The 6,572-nt window shown below is 46.5% G+C and overlaps 1 pseudogene; it reads left to right on the top strand.

Moving 5' to 3' along the window:
* Positions 1-3,083: 3,083 nt before the first annotated feature.
* LOC116561295 lies at positions 3,084-4,137 on the top strand (annotated as a pseudogene).
* Positions 4,138-6,572: the final 2,435 nt, after the last annotated feature.

Below are 6,572 nucleotides of genomic sequence, written 5' to 3' on the forward strand. Positions count from 1 at the left end.
AACTGTGGCCTACTCATTTTGACTCTCTGGACTTTAGTTTTTTTCCCTCTAGGAGATAAAATTTTTGAGTCAGTTGATCTCAAATTGTAGTCATTTTATTCTATAGCTTTGCGAACCCCTCTAAAGACAGCAATGGCAAATTCCCATTTAGTTTACAGGGCAAGACTTCAGGGATGGCTAGGTACATTAAAAGGGCTAGGCTGACTGGGGACCTCAGGTACATGACTATCTCTGGTTTCCTTTGACTTTGCTTAAAAACAAATCCATTTGTCCAGGTGTCCAAGAAGGACATCTGGCCTCTGCTAATCAGATGCTAAAGTTCTGTGTTGAGAGAGGCAAAGCAAATGATCTGTGACATGTGGGTTCTATTAACATGTGGGCTCTCTCTAATCTGCACAGAAAGGTCTGTTTGCATGCTGTACTAGCTTAGGAAGGTTGGTGCACAAACAATGATCAACCCGGGTTTCGACAGGCAGAAGAGTTACCCAGAGAGTGACTTGGTGCTGGCATGTTATAGTTACTTATAAATTCAGTAGAGGAGCTTGTTCATTGTGCTCTGAATTCAAAGAGTTTACACTATAAGGTCACTCTGAAAATGAGTGCTGATTCTTCCGGAGAAGAAAACCATGTCATTAGCTGCTTGTGTAGTCAATACAATTCCCTTGAAACACAATTCAGCTTCTGTTCTTTTAATGCATATTCATGCCAGCACTATAATTCTTCAGCTGGGATAAATGTTTGCACACGAAAACAAAATTAATTTATCCATAGCTTTATCCGAGTCATGTATAAACTCATTTGGCCTTCTCTCCACTGTTTAGTTCTGAGAACTACTCCAAAGTCATCCCGAAGATCAAGTGTGATTGCTGCTGATTGGGGTTAGTAGCTTCCCTAACAGCACAATTGCAGTCAGCCCACTGTGTTTGCAATCTCTTACCTCCATCCCTGTGGTACTGTTGAGCTGAAGCCAGCTCCTGAGATGGGTAAGCTGCCTGCCTTGCATTATGCCCATCCCCTAGAGTCCTTCCTTTACTGCCTGCCTCTGTCTGGAGACCTCAAAGGCAATAGACACAGCATTTGTACTTGGAGCTCCATATGGTAACTCATTGCTGAGTTTTTAAGATGTTTACATGAGTAAGTGGAAAATGTCTGTGCATATTAGATTTTTGAAATCTCTGTCTTATCAGGGTCAGCTGAGGGAATATTGATTTAAAAACTCAACTGAGACTCCTGTGTACAGGGGATGGTTTGAATTTTTGATGCTACCACTTTTTTGAGCCTTCTACGCATCTCCCCACTTTCTTATACTAGAGCCATACACAGATCTGTGCACACCCACCCTGGCTGTAAGTGAGGGTGGCTAGGCAAAGAAATAATATTTCACTTGAGAGGCAAAGTAGTATAACAGGAACATGCCTGGGCTTTGGATTTTCAGAAAATCTTGGTCTGAGTCTGACTTGTACTAGCTGATTAACTTGTGTTTTCTTGTACAACCTCTGAGGCTTAGTGTCCTTATCTGTTTAAACAGTGACAAGAATAGCATCTGCCTGTTAGGGAGGATTGCATTCAATAGTGGATAAGCAGCGCAGCAGCACCATTTATGGGCCATAGTCATTCATAAATGTTGGCCCAATCAGGTAGAGGTAAAACTGGGGGTTGGCGGACCTTCCCTAATTTTTATTTGAGCACTTTAATCTTTGGGTCTGTTTGTTGTTGGATAGAGAAAGTTGCAAGCCCATGGCTGTCTGGATCCAGATTCCAGACTTTTGGATAGCAATCACTTTATCATGACTCGTTCTAAGACCCATTTCACTTTTGCTCTGAATGCAAATACACTGTCTAAATATAATATGTAAGTCCATCAGAATTTGGATATTTATTAACTTGACAGTTGCCTCATAGTTTATAAGCATGTGGAAACATAAGGAGTTAGAATGGCATCTAAATGAGGCTCCCATTTGTTTTAGTGGGATACACTATGCTAAATGGCTATTGCACTGAGTACTTTGTGAAAATGAAGGCAGTGAATTGGGTCAAGGAAAGAGAGTTTTGCTGTGTCTGTTAATGTCATGGAATATTATGAAACTTGGTCCCCACCTTTTCCTAGCTATACAAGGAAAAGGCTCTGAATAACCCTCACTGGCGAGAGAGAAGTATTGGAGCTGGGCCTTATTGTTGATTATAAACTGAAATAGAACTGTTTAAGTCAGATTTATTGATTGTGTATGATTCTAGCTCCCAGCAAATTGGTCAAGGGTGACAGTTGCATCGGTTGCCTTTAAACTTTTCCGTAAGCTTTGAACTTCTGCAAATTTAGAAGCGAATTTTTGGCAGACTCAGTGACTACGTGTTCATAAATGGTGAACCTGGATTCTGGCTGCAGCTAGCAGCATGCCACCTGACTGTGAATGAGGAGAGGAACCGCATTTGGTGTATGGATCAGTAGTTCCAAAATATTCTAATATGACATCGAAATTCTTTCAAACGTCAAAAAATCCTGGGACCTGAACTTCTAATATCTACCTATTTAAAAATAAATGTATAATAAAAAGTCAGTAATGGCTTGAAATGACTTTGCATTTTATTTTATTTTTTTTAATTATTATTTGAGACAGAGTCTCATTTTGTCACCCAGGCTGGGGTGCTGTGGTGTGAACACAGCTCACTGTACCTTCGACATCCTGGGCTCAAGCAAACCTTCCATTTCAGCCTCCCAAGTAGCTGGTACCACAGGCATGCACTGACATGCCTGGCTAATTTTTAAACAATTATTTTTGTAACGATAATGCCTCTTGACTAGGCTTGGTGGCTCACACCTGTAATCCCAGCACTTTGGGAGGCTGAGGCAGGTGGATCCCCTGAAGTGAGGAGTTCAAGACCAGCCTGGCCAACATGGTGAAGCCTTTTATCTACAAAAATGCAAAAATTAGCTGGGTATGATGGCAGGTACCTGTAATCCCAGCTACTTGGGAGGCTGAGGCAGGAGAATTGTTTGAACTCAGGAGGTGGAGATTGAAGTGAGCCAAGATCTCGCCATTGTACTCCAGCCTGGGCAATAGAGCAAGACTCCATCTCAAAAAAAAAAAAAAAAAAAGTGGGGGGGTATTCATGTGGAGGTCAGAGTGGAAGCAGGTGTGAGAGGGTACAACAGAAGAAAACATGGCTGCCAAAGTGTTTGAGTCCATCGGCAAGTTTGGCCTGGCCTTAGCTGTTGCAGGAGGCGTGGTGAACTTGGCCTTACATAATGTGGATGCTGGGCACAGAGCTGTCATCTTTGACTGATTCCGTGGAGTACAGGACATTGTGGTAGGGGAAGGGACTCACTTTCTCATCCCATGGGTACAGAAGCCAATGATCTTTGACTGCCGTTCTCGGCCACGTAATGTGCCAGTCATCACTGGTAGCAAAGATTTACAGAATGTCAACATCGCACTGCACATCCTCTTCTGACCCGTTGCTAGCCAGCTGCCTCGCATCTTCACCAGCATCGGAGAGGACTACGATGAGTGTGTGCTGCCGTCCATCACAACCGAGATCCTCAAGTCAGTGGTGGCTTGCTTTGATGCTGGAGAACTAATCACCCAGAGAGAGCTGGTCTCCAGGCAGGTAGCGACGACCTTACAGAGCGAGCAGCCACCTTTGGGCTCATCCTGGACGATGTGTCCTTGACACATCTGACCTTCGGGAAGGAGTTCACAGAAGCAGTGGAAGCCAAACAGGTGGCTCGGCAGGAAGCAGAGAGGGCCAGATTTGTGGTGGAAAAGGCTGAGCAGCATAAAAAGGTGGCTATCATCTCTGCTGAGGGCGACTCCAAGGCAGCTGAGCTGATTGCCAACTCACTGGCCACCGCAGGAGACGGCCTGATCGAGCTGCGCAAGCTGGAAGCCGCGGAGGACATCGCGTAGAGCTGTCACGCTCTCGGAACATCACCTACCTGCTGGTGGGGCAGTCCATGCCCCTCCAGTTGCCCCAGTGAGGGCCCACCCTACCTGCACCTCCACGGGCCAACTGGGCCAGAGCCCCAGTGATTCTTGACACCGCCTTCCTTCTGCCCCCACCCCAGAAATGACTGTGAAATTTCATGATTGGCTTAAAGTGAAGGAAATAAAGGTAAAATCACTTCAGATCTCTAATTAGTTTATCAAATGAAACACTTTCATTCTTCCCACGTTCATCTACTTTTTTATCCACCTCCCTACCAAAAATTACCAAGTGCCTATGCAAACTGGCTTTAGGTCCCAATTCGGGGCCTGCTGGAGCTCCGACCTGGGCACCAGCATTTGACAGCACACAGGTAGGGCAGTATGTGATGGACTGGGGAGCACAGGTGTCCGCCTGGGTCCACGGATGGCCTCCATCCTGTCACTGATGCTGCAAGATTTGTGGATGAGGGCACATGGCTTCTTCCCAGCAGTTCCTGCACAGATGCTGCCGAAGAGAGGTGCTGGGGAGGGGCAGAGTGGAAACGATCTGTCTCTTACCATAAGGCAGATTCTCTTTAAGTGTGCGACCAGCAGAAGCAGGTGTGTGTGAACTGGGCACCGATTGAAGAATCTGCCCCTCTTGAGGTGGGTGGGCCTGATTGTTGACCCCTAGGGTCCTATAACTTGGATGGAATTGGATAGTGAGAGAGGAGGCCTGGACCGAGATGTAAGTCCTGTCAAAGACTTCCTCTCTACCCCCCACCGTGGTCCCTCTCAAATACCCAGTGGAATTCCAACTTGAAGGATTGCATCCTGCTGGGACTGAACATGCCTGCCAAAGACATGTCCGACCTGCGTTCCTGGCTCCCCCATTCAGAGACAGCCCTTCTCAAGGGCTCTGTGCCTGTGCTGGGAAGGAAACAGCCATGGGAAGGACACCCAGACCTTCTGGCTCAGCCAAAAAAAAAAAAAAAAAAGAAAGAAAGAAAGAAAGAAAGAAAAAGACAATGCCTCTTCATGTTGCCCAGGCTGGTCTCAATCTCCTGAACTCAAGCCATCCTCCTGCCGTGGTCTCCCAAAGTGCTGGGATTACAGGTGTAAGTCCCCTGGCTTGTATTTTATAAATCAAATGTGTGTATGTATCTTTGAAAAATAGTAACACATTTCTGAATGAATATCAGCTCCAGACCACCTGAAATGCTTAGGCCAGGGACTGGCAGGCCCTCTGCTATACCTTTGTGCCTCAGACTCTGGAGACCCAGAGATGGGGAACAGGAGCACCTTCCCTTGGTCCTGAAGGGGAGCTCTCGAGGCTTCTCCTGCCAGTGCCTGCATAGCTGAGAGCATGCTGGGACGTGGGTGGGAGTTCGGTAAGTGAGTGAGTGAGTGAGTGAGTGCCCATCTTGAAGGTGAAGAGCAGTACTAGGTCTTGGCTACAAGGAAACGGCTAGCATTACTATCCTTGAGCAAGCAAAGCCTCCTGTTTGGAGAGTGTGTCAGGAACCAGGTTATATCCTCAAAACCAGAGGACTGTGATAAAGTCCTCTGTTAGTGGTGCAGGCTGAAATTGCCCAACACACGTGGGAAATGGGGGGATCTCAGTGTTCAGTTGTGGCGTTAAAGAAGACTTAGTAGAGGAGATTTCACTGAAGTCTAGAGTAAACGTTAAGATTCAAAGACAGAAATGAAGCAGGGAGAAGGAGAAGGGAGTTCTATTAGTGAAATTTTCATCACCATTTGCCCATCTAGAGACTTTTCACTTTCCTGCTTTCCCTCCTTCTCTCTTTCCTCCCTTTCCCCCTTCTCTCCCACGTGTCCATCCTGTGAGCTTGTACCTTGTACAAGCCCTTATACTTTGCTAGTGGCTCCAGCAGAGACTGTGAAGAAGCATAGAGTAGGTACATCTTCTGCAAGAGTATATTAAGTCAGATGTAGTTTGCTCCTGCTTGGCTGGGAGAACAGGTTAAAGTGGGATCCTGGGTCCTCTAGACCATACAGGGGCTAGTGTCCATAGGCTCAATGCTCAGTTTCTAGGGCCCTCGGCACAATTGTTCTGGAAACTCTCTCCTGCTAGATACTTCTTGATTTTGCCCCACAGTTATTGCACTGGGTGCTGCCTGAGAAGCTTTTAGAGCCAAATCAGAGATTAAGATCCCAACCTTGGAGGTAGCCAGACTGTTCCCTGACGTGGGCTTGCAGGAGGAGTCTGCACTGTGCCTGCCACCCTCACCTAGACCTCGTCCAGCCTGGAAGAAGCCTCCTTGCTTCCCTAGGGCTGTCTGCATGGGCCCATGGCAGTCTGAAGAGGAAGGGGACTGGGAGCCGGTAGCTAGTGGGGAACAGGAAGCATGCTTGGGCCCTGGTATACCATGTTTGGTTGGATTCTTGGCTGGGATTTGCCATTCAAAGCCATCAATTTTACTTCGTGTGTTCTTTCAGTCTAGGGCTTGAACTTTCTGGGAAAGCAGTACAAAAAAATGGTACAAATGAAGCTGGGGGATTATCTGGGGATTTCAAGAATGGTTGATTCCCTTTAAGAAGGATAATCTGGACTTGAATGTATAAGGGTTGCAATTTCAAGCCTTATGCAGGCTGCAGGGCGCTGCATGAAAACAGTGAATACGAGAGGAATGTATGCACTGAAGGGGA

Source organism: Sapajus apella, unplaced genomic scaffold, assembly GCF_009761245.1.
Source record: "Sapajus apella isolate SASKATOON/1434 unplaced genomic scaffold, GSC_monkey_1.0 scaffold29, whole genome shotgun sequence".
Lineage (NCBI taxonomy): Eukaryota > Metazoa > Chordata > Mammalia > Primates > Cebidae > Sapajus > Sapajus apella.